A 20,471-nucleotide genomic window follows, 5' to 3' on the forward strand; every position below is an offset into this window, starting at 1 on the left:
TGGCGGCCAAATTCAAAATGGCCGCCAAAATTTTTTTTAAGTTAAAACGAAAGCAATATCCTTTCTCTATACGATGCCACTAAGTTTGCTATGTGTTCCAAGCGAAATATGAGACATATCCCGTGAAGAAATACCCAAGATTTATCAAAAAATGGGCTTTTTCGCAAACTGTTCAGCTAGCTGGGATCCACCAAATTGAGAAAACAGGAAGCACCACCCTTAAGTTTTATCGAAAACTAGCGATCATTGACATAAAATTGGAATTTTAACGATGGGTGCCGATGGCGGCCTGGTTTCAGCGAGAATTGCTCAGAGGCTTGGAAGCTGAAAGGCTTCTTTCAGAAAAGCTGGTAAGCTTCTTCCATTGAAGCTTGGAAGCCTTCTTCCAGAGAAGCTTGGAAGGCTTCTTCCAAGAGAAGCTTGAAAGACTTCTTCCAGAGAAGCTTCGAAGGCTTCTCCCAGAGAAGCTTGGTAGGGATCTTTCCAGGAAGCATGGAAGTCTTCTCCCAAGGCTTCTCCCAGAGAGGCTTAGAAGGCTTGTTCCAAAAGAAGCTTGGAAGGCTTCAACCAGAAGAAGTTGGGAAAGCTTCTTTTAAGAGAAGCTTGGAAGACTTCTTCCAAGTGAAGCTTGAAAGGGTTCTTCCCAGAGAAGCTTGAAAGGCTTCTTCCAGAGAAGATTGGAAGGTTTATTCCAGAGAAGCTTGGAAGGCTTCTTCCAGAGAAGCTTGGTAGGGATCTTTCAAGGAAGTATGGAAGGCTTCTTCCAAGAAAAGCGTAGAAGGCTTCTTTCAGATAAGCTTGAAAGTATTCTTCCAAAAAAGCTTCGAAGGCTTCTTTTAGAGAAGCTTGGAAGGCTTCTTCCAGATAAGCTTAAAAGGCTTCTTCCAGAGAAGCTTGGAAGGATTCTTCCAGAGAGGCTGGGAAGGCTTCTTCCAGAGAGGCTTGGAAGGCTTCTCCCAGAGAGGCTTGAAAAGCTTCTTCCAGAGAGGCTTGAATGGCTTCTCCCAGAGGGGCTTGGAGGGCTTCTCCCAGAAAAGCTTAGAAGGCTTCTTCCAAAAGAAGCTTGGAAGGCTTCGTCCAGAAGAAGTTGGGAAAGCGTCTTTCAAGAGAAGCTTGGAAGACTTCTTCCAAGTGAAGCTTGAAAGGCTTATTCCAGAGAAGCTTGAAAGGCTTCTTCCAGAGAAGCTTGTAAAGATACACCTAAGAAGCTTGTTTCTCCCAGAGAAGCTTGGAAGGCCTCTCCCAGAGAAGCTTTGAAGATCCATGTACAAGTCTAATAGCAAAAGAATGTTTTTTTTTTAAAAAGGAAGTCATTCCGAATAAAGAAACTTTAGATAAAGCAAGACAGGTTTTAGAAGAAAAGAGTTTGTATTCTCATGGAATGAATGCAGACATTTGTTTAAGAATATTCCTAAAAGTTTTTTTTTTTAGTGAGATCTCTATAGCCTTACAAGTATTATTTCCCAATGATTTCCGTATTTCAAAGATGTCTTGAAAAATTCAACCGATATTTTCCAGAGTAGGGGGATTAGGGGCATAATGAACAACCGGGGCGAAATGGACAGCCCCTCAATCTCTGAGAATATGCATACTTCATCAAAAGTTCATACACTGCATGAAACCTGTATTGCATTTGTAATGTTTGACGGTAAAAAAGTTTATGTTTTGCTTCAATTCTCCTTTGAAATTTGAAAGTTTTCTCTGCTTCAACTTGGCATACAAGCAAGGCGGTGAAAGAATCTAGTTTTTGAGCAAAATAATGAGCACATAAATGTTTTTTAGCTCTTATGATAGAAGGAGAGCCCTTTTACACATCGCAATGACTGACAGACATCGAATAGTTTGAAATCATTAAATTTCATTCAAGTGTTCATTTTGCCCCGATGATACCTTTTTACCACTCTTGTTTTGGACCTAATTTTCTATCTCACTTTTGTGGCATATGATATAATTTTTATTACCATGAATGAATGTAGCACGTCGTACTAATATAAAACTTGAGGGAGTAATTTCAAAAAAAAATGTCATTGTACGATATTAAAAAAAGCATTTGCTTGATGTGTCCATTATGCCCCGAATTTCTCTAGTATTTTTTCTAGAGATGCCTTTAGGTATTTTATTAGATTTCCTGCTACAGGATTTCTTCAATATTTCAACCAGGAATCCATTAAGGTGAAACAGTTTGGAATCAACTTCTAAGATCGCACTAAAACTTCAAAGGCACAAATCTCGCGAAAAAAGCATCCAACAACAGTGCACTTTTTATTTTGGCTTTGTGCACTATCAGGAAGCTTAAAATAAGAAGAAATGATTGCCAACTATTTATCCAGTTTAGTGCTTTTGAAAACGAGAGTAGGGGCACAAGTCGACCACTGTGACGGCCATCTTTGGATTCCGAGATGTTTCACCTTAAGGATACCTTCATGAATCACATCAGAGGTTCCTCCTAAGATTGCTTCTGGGGCTCTCCCGAAAAAAAGGAAATCCTACAGTAATATCTGATAAAACATCAGCAGAAATTAACAATGAACTTTCGCAACGATTTCTTAAAGATTCTTGTGGAGTTCGCGGCGGATTTCCTACATAAATTGCAAAAATATTTACTTAGAAAATAATAATTGAAATTCCTTAATAGTATCCTGCAGGATATTTAAGCAATTCCTTAAAAACATCAGAAAAAATCTCTGAAGAAAATCGTGTAGAAATGATCCAACAAATTGCTGGAATAATTGCGACTGTGTTTACTGGTGTGAAATCTTAAACTTTTGAAGAGTCCATGGAGACTTTACTTGAAGAAATATTCCAAAAACTTTTGGAAGAACTGCCGGAGTAACCCGTGCATGAAATGCTAGAGAAACGTCTAGGAAGATTTTGGGAGGAACTTCTTGAGAAATCCTTTGTCTAATATATTGAGTATTTTATTATTATTATTATTATTATTATTATTATTATTATTATTATTATTATTATTATTATTATTATTATTATTATTATTATTATTATTATTATTATTATTATTATTATTATTATTATTATTATTATTATTATTATTATTATTATTATTATTATTATTATTATTATTATTATCTTTATTAATGAGATTTGCAGCCCGAGACTGGCTCATCTCGGAATATTGAGTATTTTCTGGAATTCCATGAATAATCTCTGGACGAATTTTTGCATCAACTTTTGGATGAATTCTAAAAGATAACGATCCTTAAGAAAAAGGGTAAAAGAATAAATAAAAAACGAGGTTGGAACTTCTAGAAGAATTATTGTAGGGCTTTGTGGAAAAAATCTCTGAATGAATTTCTTTATAAACTCTTGTAACCTTTGTAACTTGAATAAACCTTTGTAGCTTGGAAATTATATTTTTTTATACAGCCACAGAAAATCATCCCAAAAAGAGGTCAAACTGAGTCGACTGGTATACGTAACATGACTCTCAGAGCTCGTTAACAAAAATTCTATTTCGGAGTGAAAGCAAAGCCTTCAGTCCTTGGAGTAGGAGAAAAGCACAACACAAATATTATGCAGGAGTTAATTCATTTTAAAACATTTTTCGACATCTTATATTCCTATAAATAATGACATTATGACTAATACAAATAATACAGTAGAAGAGCACAGTTTAGGTTTTTAGGTGATCCCGAATGAGAATGGCTTAAAAGAATCTTCAAAACAAATTTAAACACTAATTTCCGTTATATATAAGATAACTAAAATAACTTGAATTCGAGGTTAATTGGAAGGTCCGAATTTTTCAGAATAATAGAATCTTCAAGTAGTGATTGATCATGTAGATGGGTTCATTTCAACCTTATTACGATACAATAAACTTTCAATATCTTTTGTACACTGGAATAATAATCCTCAGACCTAATGGATCTAATGGTGCCTTCCTTATCCGAGTGGTTAGAGTCCGCGGCTACAAAGCAAAGGCGTGCTGAAGGTGTCTGGGTTCGATTCCCGATCGGTCCAGGATGTTTTCGTAATGGAAATTTCCTTGACTTCCCTGGACATAGAGTATCATCGTACCGGCCACACGATATACGAATGCGAAAAAGGCAACTTAGGCAAAGAAAGCTCTCAGTTGATAACTGTGAAAGTGCTCATAAGAACACTAAGCTGAGTAGCCGGCTCTGTCCCAGTGGGGACGTCAATGCCAAAAAGAGGTAAAATTATTATAAATATTCTCATGATTCATCACAGCTACTAGGACATAGTTTTATGTTAAACACATAGATAATTAATGCATATTCTAGTAATGATATTCCAGAACAGTATGTGAACGATCAGAACTATATTGCAGAAATGTATGTGAAAAAGCGTGCTGAATGGTTTAAGTCGTAAATCAAGCCATTTTATTCATCACTAACTCATAATGCGAAGTCGGAAACTCTACACAACAATCCCGCAAATAATCCTCAAATAAAATTCAATTACTTCAAATAGAGAGAGGAAAAAAATCCGAAAACCAATTATTATGTAACACCCGCGCGTATCACCGGTGCGCAATCTCGCCGCAACGGTTGCCGTCATCGCAGTCATCAACTCCAATCGTCGCGGACGTTATCGCATCACCGTTTGGCTCGTCACGATTTTCAAACCATTTTCAAACGCTTGAACTGCCGGGGTTCAATCGGAAAAGAGTGCAAGAGAGAAAGAGAGAGGTGAAGGCCGTTCGATTGCCGGACCCACCCAATGACGATAAAAATCAAAACATTCACTTTCGTTGTCACCCGAAACCGCTGGAAACATGTGCAGGTCCATAAAGAGTTGTGAGGAATGTGCAACAGCGGACAGGTATTTCACTTTCGTTGGCTGTCGTTTGATCGTCATAAATTAATCATGGCGCGTTCTGTTCGACGATGGTCGGAGTCGGAGCAGATTTTGGACGAAGAGGTAACTGCCAATAGGGTTGAATTGGCAAAATGATCGTCATCGTCGTAAAAATTTCACTCTTCTTCTGGGTTAAGCTAGTCCAGAATAATCTTTCTTGTGACGAAGAAAAGTCATTGTGATTACGAAGTGGATCACTAGTGCCGGAAATAGGATACGGTTCCTATTCCCGGCACTTGTGATTCACTTCGTCATATTCTATGACTAAATCAATCATGGATTCAATTCTAAATTATTATTTTATTGAATTTTTCAAAATAGCAAAATCTGTCTCCTAACTCCTACGAAAGGTAGACATCGCCAAAGATGGATAGATCACCAAAACGTTTTTTTTTTTCGGGTTTATGCTATCTACGTTTTTGCAAGCTGTCTTGGTAAGCCCGTGATTTATGTGCATTATCGCACACAACAAACGATAATCACTGGTGCTGCTATAGCCATCACTAATCGAGCAAACGTGATTGATTCAAAAGGGGAAATTTCACCCGGCGCGGTCATTAAGTTGGTCTTGCAGGATGATTTGTTGTGAAATTTCGTACGATGGTAGACCTGATTTGCTTTCGATTGTCTCTTGTTTTACATAATTTCGTTTAGATGTGGCCCAGATCCTAACTAACAGCCGAAGCAGACACCTAGACAATCAACTAGAATTGTTGATCTTTAGATGTTGAATGACAACCTTAACTTCCCTTAAAATGGAAGCTGTTGGTCTTTGCAATTTCCCTTGTTGTATTTGACCTTCGTGTCAGTGTTCTCTATAAATTTCAGACTGACTATAGACTTATTCGATCTTATGATTCCAATTGTTTACTTATCGATACTTGCTCTAAATTTGGTAAATTTCTTTTGTTAAAACGAAGTCATTTTGAAAGTGTTTGTATTCAAATCCCGACACGATCTAGGATCTTTTCAGGCGGAAAACTGGACCTTCGTCTTCGCCGCTGTTCAGATGTTCGTCGTAGTACTGATGTCACCTTTTACAAACCTTTTACAGCTTTTTCAAGCTTCTTGTAGAAGCCTTCCCAAGCTTCTTGGAAAAGCTTTCCCAAGCTTCTGGAAGAAGCTTATCTATACTTCTTGGAAAAGCTTTTTCAAGGTTCTGGGAGAAGCTTTCCCAAATTTCTAGGAGAAGCTTTCCCAAACTTCTAGGAGAAGCTTTCCAAATCTTCTGGGCAGAAGCTTACCCAAGCAGCACAGTTTGTTTCAACTCAAGAATAAAATAATCTCTTGAAACTAATCCAAGTTGTTAATGGTTGAAAATATGATTTTCAATTGCACTAAACAGCAACGCAAAAAGCGCAAGAGGTGGAGTCTGTTTGCAACATATTTAAGTTATATTGAAATTGCTTATTTGTGGCAAAATACTTGAGAAAAAAAAATGAAAACAAAAATATGAACGAGAACCAAACTTCCGACCTCAAGATCACCAAACTTCTCTTCTACTCACTACTCCACCAGCTCTTCGAACAATTGCTTCGCCAATGCACTATAAAAGCGACCACATGGCCCATTAATCAAATCTTGTTGCTTTTAACTTTACTGCACCCTTCGGAATACAAGTTATTAATGTCGAAATTAGACCACGCCTGAAATATTATTCTATCTAAACTTTTTGCAAAAACTTCCGCGCAACATATAAGAAACACCATTCAAACAAACAAACTGTTGCTAGACCATGTTTTCGTTGTTAGATGATACGTAAGGTGCAACTCAACCATATTGCAACTTGATTAAAACAAACAAACTTCTAGCTGTCATACACGTAGTTTAGTGCAACTTGATTGCAACTGGGATGAATCTTCTTGAGTTGTGGGTATGGAAACGAAAATTGAATGCAAGTTGCGGATGCTTTAAATGAAAGTAATTTGAAACATAACATTAAAACCGGCATTTTGGGAGAAGTTTCAAGAGTTTGTTTGAAAAGTTGCTGGAAACATATTGACAAACTTGACTTCATTGCTATTTGCAAAGGACATTTGCAGCAAATCTTGTCGTTTCAAAAATCTTGAACGTCAAACAAGAAGTGAAATGCATATTCATTGGAACGGAAATCAAACTTTATGAGCCTTGGTATTGATATGCAACCGAACTAGAACCATGTAAGTTACAGATGCTTTTATTGATACGCGATTGAAACCATTTTTGAAAAGCATCTCTTTGGAAGATGTTTCGTGTGCTACTTGGGTATCTAAGCTCCTGTGAGAAGCTTAGCGAAGCTTCTGGGCAGAAGCTTATCCAAGCTCTTGTGCGAAGCTCATCCAAGCTTCTGTGAGATCCTGTGAGCTTATCCAAGCTTCTGGGAGAAGCTTTCCCAAACTTCTAGAAGCTTTCCAAAGCTTCTGGGCAGAAGCTTATCTAAGCTCCTGTGAGAAGCTTATTGAAGCTTCTGGGCAGAAGCTTATCCAAGCTCCTGTGAGATGCTTATCCAAGCTTCTCGGAAAAGCTTATCCATGCTTCTGGGAGAAGCTTTTCCAAACTTCTAGGAGAAGCTTTCCAAAGCTTCTGGGCAGAAGCTTATCTAAGCTCCTGTGAGAAGCTTATCGAAGCTTTTGGGCAGAAGCTTATCCAAGCTTCTGGGCAGAAGCTTATCCAAGCTTCTGGGAAAAGCTTTTCCAAGCTTCTGGGGGAAGCTTTTCCAAACTTCTTAGAAAAGCTTTTCGAAGCTTTCGCAAGCCTCTAAGAGAAGTTTTCCCAAGCTTCTGGGAGAAGGATTTTCACGCTTCTGAAAAAGCTTTTCACGCTTCTGGGAGAAGCTTTCCAAATCTCCTAGGAGAAGCTATCACAAGCTTCTGGGAGAAGCTTATCCATACTCTGGGAGAAGCTTATCCAAGCTTCTGGAAAAAGCTTTTCGAAGTTTCTGGGAAAAGCTTATCTAAGCTTCTGGGAAAAGCTTACTCAAGCTTCTGAGAGAAGCTTTTCCAAGCTTCTAAGATAAGCTTTTCGAAGCTTCTGTGAGAAGCTTTCGCAAGCTTCTAAGAGAAGTTTTCCCAAGCTTCTGGGAGATGGTTTTTCACGCTTCTGGAACAGCTTTCCCAAACTTCTGGGAGAAACTTATCCAAGCTTCCAGGAGAAGCTTATCCAACCTTCTGGGAGAAGCTTTTTCTAGCTTCTAGGAGAAGCTCTTTCAAGCATTTGGGAAAAACCTTTTCTGGGAAAGCTTTTTTTTCTGGTAAAAGCTTTCCCAAGCTTCTAAGAGAAATTTTTCAAAGCTTCTGGGCAGAAGCTTACCTAAGTTCCAGTGAGAAGCTTATCGAGGCTTCTGGGCAGAAGCTTATATAAACTTCTGGGAAAAGCTTTTTCAAGCTGCTGAGAGAAAATTTTCCAAACTTCTGGGAAAAGTTTTCGATGCTTCTGTGAGAAGCTTACGCAAGCTTCTAAGAGAAGGTTTTTCACGCTTCTGGAAAAGCTTTTCACGCTTCTGGGAGAAGCTTTTTTAAACTTCTGGAAGAAGATTATCCAAGCTTTTGGGAAAAGCTTTTTGAAGCTTCTGGGAGAAGCTTTTCCCAGCTTCTGGGAGCATCTTTTCCAAGCTTTTTCATGCTTCTGGAAAAGCTTTCCCAAGCTTCTGGGAGAAACTTATCCAAGCTTCTGGAAGAAGCTTATCCAAGCTTCTGGGAGAAGCTTTATCAAGCATCTGGGAGAAGCTATTTAAAGCATCTGGGAGGAGCTTTTTCATGCTTCTGGGAGAAGCTTTTTCAAGCTTCTGGGAGAAGCTTTTTCAAGCTTCTGGGAGAAGCTTTTTCAAGCTTCTGGGAGAACCTTATCCAAGCTTCTAGGAGAAGCTTTCCCAAGATTCTGTGAGAACTTTCCCAAGCTTCTAAGAGAAACTTTCCCAAGCTTCTAAGAGAAGCTTTTTGGAAGAAGCTTTTCGAAGCTTCTGTGAGAAGCTTTCGCAAGCTTCTAAGAGAAGTTTTCCCAAGCTTCTGGGAGAAGGTTTTACACGCTTCTTGGAGAACTTCCCCAAGCATCTTGGAGAAGCTTTTATTACGCTCCTGGGAGAAGCTTTTTCAAGCTCCAGGGGAGAAGATTTTTCCAGCTACTGAGAAAAGCTGTTCCAAGCTTCTGGGAGAACTTCCCCAAGCTTCTTGGAGAAGATTTCATTACGCTTCTAGGAGAAGCTTTCCCAAGCTTTTGGGAGAAGCTTATTTAAGCTTCTGGGAGAAGCTTATCCAAACTTCTTGGAGAAGCTCATCCAAGCTTCTGGGAGAAACTTATCCAAGCTTCTAGGAGAAGCTTATCCAAGCTGGAGAAGCTTTTGGAAGAAACCTTACAAACCTTCTGACGGAAGCTTTCCCAAGATTAAGGGAGCAGCTCTTCCAAGCTTCAGAGAGAATTTTTGTTCAAGTCTTTTGAAGAAGCTTTTCCAATCTCCAGGGAGAAGCTATTCCAAGCTTCTGGAAGAAACTTTACAATAGACTCTTCATAGTCGACATTGAGTACAAACGAGTAGATTTGTTACAACAAGGACTACATTCCGTCTAAAACATTCTTCTTGATATTGAATGCATGCATTCCCTTAGGACCATATCAACAAACACATTAACAACGACATAATTAATCATAAGTAATCTCATAAGTTGTAGCCATAAAAAGTATTCCCTCCATAATGCTCCTTTAAACACCTCTGTATTTAATACTACACAAGAGCAATGTCTTACTTTGTAGCAAACTGCACCAGTTTTTTGTCGCCACAGATCACAACTCAGAAAATGCCGCAACACTAATCACATAAATATCGACATTGCCGGCGTCACTCACTGCTGCAAGTAGAGACCACTGATCGCCTAATCGATTACAAAACAGTCGTTCGGTCCACTCCCATACACCTTTCCTCTATCCCCCCACGTCCAACACCTTATCTCAATTCACTTCCACTTGCGCTCCAATCTTACACCCTGCGTTACAAATCAATTCACATGATCTAAGCAGCATTATTTGGAATGTCGGCAAATCATCATCCAAAAGAGCATCTCGCGACGAAGATGAGTTAAGCTCGCGTGCGCGCACTTGACCAACCGTGTCCAATACAGGTGACGAACCTCACCGAGCAGCTCAACCAACGATTCAGATGCACTTCACTGGCAGGAGTTACAAAATCATTCATAAACGAGCTCGGCGATCTAATGACTGCACCAGCAGCAGCAACTATTCAACGCTGACCGAGTCTGCAGCAAAACATCGCAATTACTACACACTGAAAACTGCAAGCTTGCAGTGCTTGGTGCTTCTATTTCTTCTTGGTGTTTTCTCCGTGGATTTTGTACAATCTCTCTCCGATCCGATCCGATACGATACGAGACAGTCCCTTTCTCAACCGAGTTTCACTCGTTCCGTTTGCTTCCTGGCTCTCGCTCAGGTGTATCTATGTGTGCTGCACACACCACCTGTAAAGACTATTTTTACAGCGACCCCTCGCTCGCAACTTCCCTTCCGGAGCGGCTTCCGTCGCACCGCGGTTCGGTTATCGTGTCTCTTCTGTTCCGGCGCAGGTCCAGGTCATTACATTACATTAGCTTGTTTCGACATCGAAAACCTTTTGGCGTTTGTTGCGCTATCGGCCAGCGGTCGTCGGGAATTCTTCAAATAGCTATGACGCAATTCGAACGCATGTTCACACGAACGGACAGTATCTACTGGAGAGACCTCTTACTACGGGGACTTTGAGGCTTGATACACGCGGCATAAACGACCTGCACGACGTTCCAGCGGTGACTGTCGCCCTCCGGTCGAGTGGCCGTTTGTTATGCATGCATTTGCAATACCTATATGTTTGCTGTCTATAGCTTTATGTCCACCAATGACTGCGCGCAGCGCACCCATCGCACAGTGGACAAAAAATTGACCAAAACCAACATAGAATTCTAAGTCTCGTGTCACTGTTGAGTGCGAATATCGAGTGCGAATTTGTGCGAGAAAAAAACCCTGGGAAATCTAAAGAGACTAGTTTCAGCAAGAATCTAATGAGACTGATTTCAGATGACCTACAAGGCTCATTTAGTCCCAATTCCCTTAACATTATCATGTACCGAAAAACGGGGTAACTTTGATAATGCGGGTAACTTTGATAGTGCGTAACCCACCACATACTAATCGAAATATCATAATTTCTGTTAATCAGTTAAGCAAAACGAATGCAAAACTAAAGAATATTAGTATGACACTTCATGTAAGAGATGTTTTCATTTGAATCAAGAACATTTTAGGCTTTTTACACGAATTTAAAAAAATTACACAATTTTAGCATTTTCGAAACGCTTACAAACAATCTGTTCTACGATCACTATTTGATGTAGTTTTGAATAGTTGGCCACTTATCTTTGACAGCCTAGTTATCATAGAACTTGAATACGGTCTCAAATCTCTTAGCGAAAAGCATTTTCACGAACTGGGACCATTTTTGTAATCTAAGTCAGAAATTTCCATATAACGTTAAACGCCTAGAGGTATGCAATGCCCTACAAATGTTCGTAATTCATTCAATTTTGTTCGAATCATACTCCATTATCAAAGTTACCCCAAAACAGAAAACCAACTTTCGATTATATGAAAAATTATATATCCATTCAAAATAAATCTTTTGCCAATTTATCGACTGTAATCGATAGCCAGGATGCCAGTACTTGTTTTAAAAATATAAATTGTAAATCTTTGAAACAGCATGCAAAAATATTCAAATTTTCTTCGAAAAAAATATCAAAGATACCCCGTTTTACGGTATATAAAATCCAAAAGCGTTGCCAACCTTACAGATTTGTCTGGAAAATTCTAGTTTTTTTAGGCTGAAATTCATAAAGATCTGGAATTTGTAAGGTTTCCCATATATGACATAAGGTACAGACTTTTCCAAACAAAATTTACAAAACCACCAAATTTTTGAAAATCCAATTTGGAACCCCTGCTGTCAGTAATACTTTCAAATGTTTCATTGAGCACTACAACATAAATTTTAGAAAACAACAACTGTATTTGTAGGTGATATAACATTACAACTGTAATCTTGAGACAACAACTACAGATATACTATAACAGCTTGGGGATGATTCAAATATTACGTAACGCAATATTTACTAACTTAAAGTGAAGATAAATCGAAGCCAAACTTCAAATTCTCAAGAGCACAAATCTGGAGAACCGAACACTCGTTTGAGCTGAAAACTTAATCGATTGTTCAGCACCAGCTAGTGACCAATCGATTATGTTTTCAACTTAAACGGATGTTTGGTTCTCCAGATTCGTGCTCTTGGAAATTTGAGGTTTGGCTTCGATTCATCTTCACCTTAAGACTTCTTCCCTCTCTCAAGTAACAGGTTTTGCACGGAAAATTTAAAATTTGTATGGACCGTAACACTACGTTGTGTTACGTAATATTTGGATGATTGCATTTCAAGTACTGTAATCCGGGGTAATATTGATCAGTTTTTGGGATACTTCATAAATTTTTCATTTGAAAATGCAAATGTCGCAAGTTTTATATTTTTAAAACAAGTACTGGCACCCACTGCTCATGACTATATACTGTATTTCGGTTTTCAAAAAATTTTAGTATGTTTAAATACATGTTTTAAGAGGTTTTTTGATTTAGCTGATATGGGGTAACATTGATCAGCCATGTAAACAACGTTTGGTAACATTGAAAATGTCGTTGCTTACTTAAATTTTGACTCCTGAAGCCGATTATGAAGACCAAACTCTCACAAGTCATTTACTTTTTGAGTTAATTCAAAAATAAAAACACTTCGAACCGCGCAATACGCCTAAAGGTAGGCAATTTCCTAAGGAAATACTGCATTCTTAATAATAGTTCGTTAATGTTGATTAATTGATTAAACTTATGAAAAATTTGACAACGGGATCGTTGTCAAGCTAAACATTACATATAATTTGCAATTGGATTAGATGGACAAATTGATGTGAAGATTTGCGAAAAAGTTACACGTCTTCTCAGTGAGAATCGAACTCACGACTCCCCGATCTCTAGTTGGGGCGCGTTAACCACTACGCCATGAGAGGACTCATGAACGTAGAAGTTAACCTGAATTCGATTTCAGCTCAATAATCACGTGGTCCTTTTTCGCAAAGTGCACCTCTTTCGGAAGAATTAGATGCCCATCCAAACACAACGCTTTCTATATATATCCAATGCCTAGCCCGAGAGCGCATTGTTTTTTAGGTATAGGAATAACGTGGTTAACGCGCCCCAACTAGAGATCGGGGAGTCGTGAGTTCGATTCTCACTGAGAAGACGTGTAACTTTTTCGCAAATCTTCACATCAATTTGCCCATCTAATCCAATTGCAAATTATATGTAATGTTTAGCTTTTCGGTAGTTGTTAAACTTCCACTCGGCTGGTTAGCCGTAAACCACGATTCATAATTAAAAACAAGTAATTATGTTTATATTTTGTTTCTCACTGCAAACAAAAGCAATGTTGTGACAGTTCTAACAGCAAACAAAGAAAATTCTGTCAACATTGCACTACTACGCAGGCAATTGAATTGGACTATGCTAATGCTAATGCTAAAACCCTACACTTATTTACCTTATATTAGTTTGCGATATATCGGAAGAAAATATCGATATCACCGATATATTGAATCGGAAATATCGATACCAAAATATCGAATATCGAAAGCAAAATATCGATATTCCGATATATCGAAAGTATCGGAACGTAAGGGATATGATATCCCTTTCGGGACGGACCATATTTGAGTGATTATTTCAAAATTTACCTTATAAATTCATCATCTCGTAGAACTAAAGTTTCTTTATTTTGGCTATTCTATCAATCTATGAACTTTTTAGGGTCAAATTCAGACCAGCGCGGTCAAAGTTCGAAAAAATAAATTATTTTTTTAAAAATTGTTCCAGTTGTTCCAGTCACGCCTTTTTAAAAAGAATTTGGACCCGTTTTTTTATTTCGTCATAAGGGTGCTCTTTCGTGGAATAGGGTGACCCAAAAATTCAGAAATAATTTTGTTTTTTATGTACATTAGAATTTAAAAAAAATTACTTTAAGGTGAAGTAGCCCGTCATTGAAATTTGTACGCGTCGTTGATGATTGTTGCTAATTCATCTCACGATTTCGAATCAAAGAAAATCAGTTGGGTTTGCACTAACACAGCTGAAAAAGTATCAACATACTTTATGCATGTTAGCGCGTACAGTGATACTTTTTCAAATCAATATAAACTATTAAGACTGAGTTTTATCACTTTGAAATGCAAGCTGAAAAGTCATCATTGTGACCCAAAACGAATGATGAGCTACTTAGCCTTAATTACATATGATTAATATATATGATTTTTTTATAAATGGAGCGAAAACAATGTACGAGATAGAAAAATACTTAATATTTTCTCTAAGATTTAAAGCATTAGGTGACGATGACGTTTATCGCTTTAATTCAAGAATTAGTCTACGTCATAGAAAAATGGGTAAACATACATGTGTGAAATCTAATTGTCTAAACCAAACCATCTTGGGTTTGCTATGTTTTTTTATATCCTCAGAAATTACATTAGATTTTTTTCTTAAAAATAATTTATGGAATAAAAATTAAAATTGAAAATAATAATTAATCTTCGAATTTTTTAGTGGAATACTTATAAATAAATGAAAACCGAATTTAGTACTGTTCCATTTAATTCTACTAGAGTTTGTATCTTTTGACATATACGCGTAATTTGACCTCCATTATAAGGCCGTTATCAAAGTCATGCACTAGACTCGAAAAGTAAGTTTATTTTTTTAGAGACCCTTGGACCCTTGCCCGACAGCTTGAACGTTGATTATCGAGAATGACGCATTTTTAAGTGCAAATAATTACCATCAAATTTCTTCTTCTTCTTTCTGACGTTACAGAAGCCTGCTTCTCAACTTCTCATGAGTTATTACCACTTCCACAGTTATTACCTGACAGCTCTCTTTGTCAATCGACCAATTTTGCATGTGTATATCGTGTGACAGGTACGATCATACTCTACGCTCAAGGAAGTCGAGAAAATTTCCTTTACGAAAAGATCCTCAACCGGCTGGACTCTAACTTTTCATACAGTTATTTTGATTGTTCTAGCAAATATCGCTTTTCTCGCTAACTTTACTAAATTCTGTTTATGGTGTATATTTTTTAAAGCGTTGATTTTTTTATGAATACTTTGTATGAAACACTTTCAGAACTTTCAATTTTGCACATTTTTGCTGACGGCACCAAAGAGCCAACTCAATTATTTTTCAAGTTATGGACAGTTTTCGGTTAAAATATATATTATTTTCGAAATTTTGTCAATCTTTTCAAACAAGAAACATCCTCACAGTTTTTTCACCATAAACAGAGAAAAAGAGATCTTTTTAATGGCAACAAAAGATTGAAAACCCGTATGCTCCTTTCGGAGATATCAGCATTTTAAAACAATAATTTTTTCGAAGAAAATTTCTAATAACTCTGTAACCATAAGATAGAGCAGTAGTTTCTTCGGTAAAAAGTCACGCAATCAAAAGTTCTAAAAGTGCTCGGAACAATTTTTTTGCAAGAAATTATCTTAGCTTAGCTTAGCTTAGCTTAGCTTAGCTTAGCTTAGCTTAGCTTAGACTGACTACACATATCAATGGTTGCTATTCCGTGATTGACCGAAGTCAGTGAAAATGCACAAAGAATCAACTAGAAGTTCGGCTGGGATTGGCCATAATCTTCTTCAGTGTGCATAATTCAGTGCCTCTATTTATACAGGGTCAATAACGGCGCCGGCCACGTCCTTGCAGTCAGGTGGGATTGGGGGAAGGAATGTTAGTGTGTAACCTTTGCTATTTGGAGACCGTGTTTGCCTCTGCATCTCCACAAAGGTTACTAGAAAGGATGTTTGTTAATGGGGAGGATCGTTGGGTCAAAGGATTCACTTTGATAAGTGATTAGACCATGATAAATAGTGTTTTGTCAAATATAAATATGCTTTTATGAAAATATAATATTTTCATTTGATATGAACAATTTCTATGTAAAGGAAAATTATGCCGACACTTGAAGTGACGAACCATTCAAAGTTTGTTGAACAAATATCTAAATGTAACATTCCTACAGCTGTCAGGACGAAAGCATGTGTTATTATATTTTACTTATTTGAAAAGAAACAAAAACCCGATTGGCTGGAACATCATAGAACACTCTTATTCTTATGCCGACACTTACAGTGGCGAACCATCCAAAGTTTGTTGAATAAAATGAACCTTTCGCAAGTCTACACTTTTAGTGTCGAACCATTCAAAGTTTTTTTTTTTTATAATTACAAAAATAAAGATAAAAAGAAAGGGGTGTAAACAAAAAAATGTTAAACATAAATAATTCATGAATTAGAGTTTATGTCGACACTCACAGTGACGAACCATTCATAGTTTGTTGAAAAATCATATTTACGTCCTACCGTTGTATCGATTAAATGTGCAGTCATACATATTTTATAGATTAGAAATAGTAGCATGAAACGAGCTCACCAATTGATCCGTCATCCTTGACTGAGCAGCAACAATCCACATTCAGCTTAACTCGTTTGCTCGGCTATATAAAAGCACTCAGAGAAAATAGGCGCACGACCCGAGAGGGAAAACAACTGACGACTGCTCGGGCTTTCTTGACGCACTGCCAAGGATCAATCGTCAATTTCGAAAGATCAAATAGAACTAACCGATCGCGGAACTTTTTCACTTCACTCGACCGACGCGCGACATGTTTGATCCTGCCCTCGTCATCCGCTCCCGCAGAAGCAAGCGTCAAGGTCGAAAGATCAAACAGAACTAACCGATCGCGGAACTTATTCACTTTACTCAACCGACGCGCGACATGTTTGATCCTGCCCTCTTCACCCGCTCCCGCAGGAGCAAGCGTCAAGGTCGGAAGATCAAACAGAACTAACCGATCGCGGAACTTTTTCACTTTGCTCAACCGACGCGCGACATGTTTGATCCTGCCCTCTTCACCCGCTCCCGCAGCAAGCGTCAAGGTCGGAAGATCAAAAATCACAATTTTTTTGCAAGAAATTATCGTATAAAAAGTTTTCAAAAAAAAAAAACTGATTTTTCAGTACTACCTTAACTTTTTTATTAAAAAAAAAATCATAACTCGCGAACCATATGAGATAGAAATTTGAGTTCTTCGGCAAAGTTGCTCTAAATCGTGTGTTCTACAACATTGTAGAACATTGTATAGTCCTAAATGCGTCAGCAAAAAAGTTTATGTGCTGATCCCGTAAACCATGTGGGCCACCCTAATTTCACATCACTGAAAAAATGTCTGGAAAATATGGAGAAACTTTGCCGAAGACACCATATATCTAAAATTGACGGTTTAGGCGCAATCATTTTTGTCTTCCTAGATATGGCTTTGGGACCAATGTGCAGTGTGTGCCAATGAGAAATGGCTGATTTTTTATTTTGAAAAAAATTCAAAAACTAAAAAACATACATCGCTGAAAATTTGACAGTAAACGTAAAATTTTCTGCACTTTCAAGAAAAAATGAGAACAGCAATAACCCCTTTGGTCCCGAGGCCTTCAAAACACGAAAAAACGGGAATTATTTATTTCTCTTTTTTATTTAAAAAAAAAACAATTTTTGGGAAATTTTGTATTTTTCTTGAAAAGTGTATTTGTCAAAAAAGATTGAAAATCGGTCCAACGGTTCAAAAGTTATAATTTTTTTTATAATAAAAATTTTGCAAAATCGCGATTTTCTTGGTTACTTTATTTTGGAAATGGTCACTCTAATAAAAAAAATCCAAAAACTTGTGTATCCTTATTTCGGATAAGGAACAAAATAGCAAATTTTCACGGAATTCGGTGACCCACTAGATCGGTTTTTCATGGAATGGCTGTACATATATTCCAGCTATTTGAAAAATTGCATGAAACAATCAATTTTTTTTTCGAATGTATTCAATTGTTTGAAAGTTATCAGATTTGAAAATAAAGAAACTGACAATGCTTCTAATAAGACAGTCCATAAGACAGCTGCGCTCAGCAGGCTTTTTGGTTTGCCATGAGTTTTTTAAGTTTCGCAATCGGTGAGACCAAAAGGGAAATGTAAAGCGCTGAGGGACGATTCAAAAATGACGTCCATTGTTTTTCGGTATTTCTAGACTCCCCCTCCCACATCTGTCACGCTTTTTCCAAAACCTAATACATGCACTGTCACACTTTCATTGAACCCCCCCCCTTCTCTAAATATAATTTTTTAATGACCCCTGACCGAACTCGTAAGTTTTGTTTTCCCTTTCGTTTCGGTTGCATGGGCACTTTTAGCTGTCAAACCTACCATGGAAAGTTTCCTGGAAAGAATTATGTACGATTATGACCTTTGAAGGGAGCATCACACGCATCAATCGACTAGCATGCAACGCCAAATGGCACAGTCGTAATACGTTCCTGACAAAAAAAACGACCTGAATCGGAAATTGAGCCCACACTTCTTTGATCGATGCAGCTAGTTATTTTGCAACACTATACGCACGGCAATGAAGTCCAGATTTTAATTTTTAATATATCGGTCTCAAAATTCATTATGGACAATATATTTTTTAAGTTAAAAGAAACGAAACGATATTGTTTTATATGAGCGGATAATCTACACTCCAGAACTTCATACATTGCTTAATAGTTTAGTTGAGTATTTCATAGTACTGCAAAAGTTTAAAATTTCCCAGTTTTAAACGCATTTCGTAGATCAACATGATAAACAACATTTTTGCAAGGTTTTCAGCTCCAGTTGTCCAACTTCATAAATATTATAGCAGATATTGAACCAGCATGCATTGTAGAACACCAAAATGGATTATCGATTCAACATGGTATTGACAGTTAATCAAAGCAAGGAGACATCCTATGCTCACTATCACGCTTTTTCCCAAGCTCTTAGTACATGCACTGTCACACTTTCGTTTTTGTACCGTACATATTTTTTATGATTCGTATGCAGAGGCGTCCCGTGAGGAATTTGATTTCCTGTGCACTGACTCGCACAAACCGTTTATTTTGAATTATGAATACGAATTTTTCAATTGATTTTTTAAAATGTATTTCAGCTTAAAATGTAATTTCCAATACTGTATGCAATCTTGAAGTGTCTGGAAGCTATTATATTTGTTGCTCATTGGACGTATTTTTTGTTTGTTTTCTTCGTTTCAATCACTAGTTGTATGTTTTAAGAATTTTGGATGATTCCAATATACAATGTTTAGGGACAAGGAAAATTCTCAAAATTTTGCTGGTACCAAGGCGATGAAAGAAAAATGTTGCGTATTAATCGCGGTCCCATAGTTTGATAATATTTGACATAAAAATGTATATTTACAGTAAAAATGACCTTTATATGCGTAAATTTCAAGCATTTTTCGTATTTTGCGAACTGAGATAATAAGTTTAATATCATATTATCAATACAAAATTTAAAGCAAGAAGAAAGACGTTTAACTTGAAACTAACCGATTAGCACATTTTTTATATGAAACTCGGCTTACAAATAAATAAACCATTCTTATGAGCAAAAATCTGAACTTTTCTGAGATTATCATATGAACCTTCAGAATTCAACTATTTACACGTTATTTTCCAAGTTTCGCGATGAAGGATGAATTCCGTGGATTTCGTGGCTTTTCATTATTCCTAACGTTGTTATTCTATATAATAATTCTTATTATTTACAGCTTGTCAATTGTATCACGATATCTTAGCTTTTTGACGATGTCCAGCGCTGGTACATCTCTTTGTATACTTTTGTTGATACATCAAAGCTTTTAAGTGAAATGATGACTGACTGTTGAACGCTGAAACCCACTTTACGCCCACCGCACTTTATCAGTTGTCGGTCTGTTGAGCAAGAAAAGCTATATTCACACATAGTTTATAAATCAATTCAAAGCCACATAAATTGTGTGTATTTAATAAGATAAAACATAATCAATTTGGCCAATATGTTTATAACATCTAGTTTTGGTTCCAATCAATATTGCGCCTACTATCGCGCGACACCTGGAAGCTCCATGCAACATACATACACATAAAGCATGTATAGGCCTTTTCATGTGACAGATCTGTCTATGCATTTGTTTACATCGGTGGAAGACCGGTGCTAACACGGGACTGTCATTTTCATAGAAGAACTGTCAACAAGCTTCCGGATCAGCTGATTTGAAACGTCTCGTGAAAAGGCCTATGGCGTTGACGCTTTCTCTTCCAACAGCAGACGTCGTGACGCCAGTTGCGCGCGCTTTCTCAATTCTTGCAAACCAATGCGAGCGTCTTGGGCAATTTCTCGCTCGGGTGCACAAATCGGAGTGAACCGGATTTTACCTATACAACGCCACTGTTGCTCTAGAAATGCCAATACAAATGCACATTCCTGCTGTGTCCATACACGCTATTTTCGTGCACAAGAAAGAGTGCACGGGTGAAATGAACATTCCCTGCAATACGATGGAGACGCATGGCAGTTTGTCTTGTTTGCTTTGCTGTTTTTGCTTGCTGGTTGAGCAAGACCATGAAGGGGAGAATCAAACGGTTTGTTCACTGAGGGCGATGCACCA

The 20,471-nt window shown here is 37.6% G+C and overlaps 1 protein-coding gene across 3 annotated transcripts in view; it reads right to left on the reverse strand.

Moving 5' to 3' along the window:
* The window catches only part of LOC5569750 (moesin/ezrin/radixin homolog 1), a 219,737-nt gene that overhangs the window by 162,187 nt on the left and 37,079 nt on the right, over nt 1-20,471 (reverse strand). Inside the window, exon 1 of one of the 3 annotated variants that reach the window (XM_021837909.1) lies at nt 9,561-10,614. The exons of the other annotated variants lie outside the window; for them this stretch is intronic. The gene's annotated coding sequence lies outside the window, so the exon portion shown is untranslated. Of the gene's footprint in view, nt 1-9,560; nt 10,615-20,471 lie in introns of those variants that run through there. 3 annotated transcript variants of the gene reach the window in all.

Source organism: Aedes aegypti, chromosome 1, assembly GCF_002204515.2.
Source record: "Aedes aegypti strain LVP_AGWG chromosome 1, AaegL5.0 Primary Assembly, whole genome shotgun sequence".
Taxonomy (NCBI): Eukaryota; Metazoa; Arthropoda; class Insecta; order Diptera; family Culicidae; genus Aedes; species Aedes aegypti.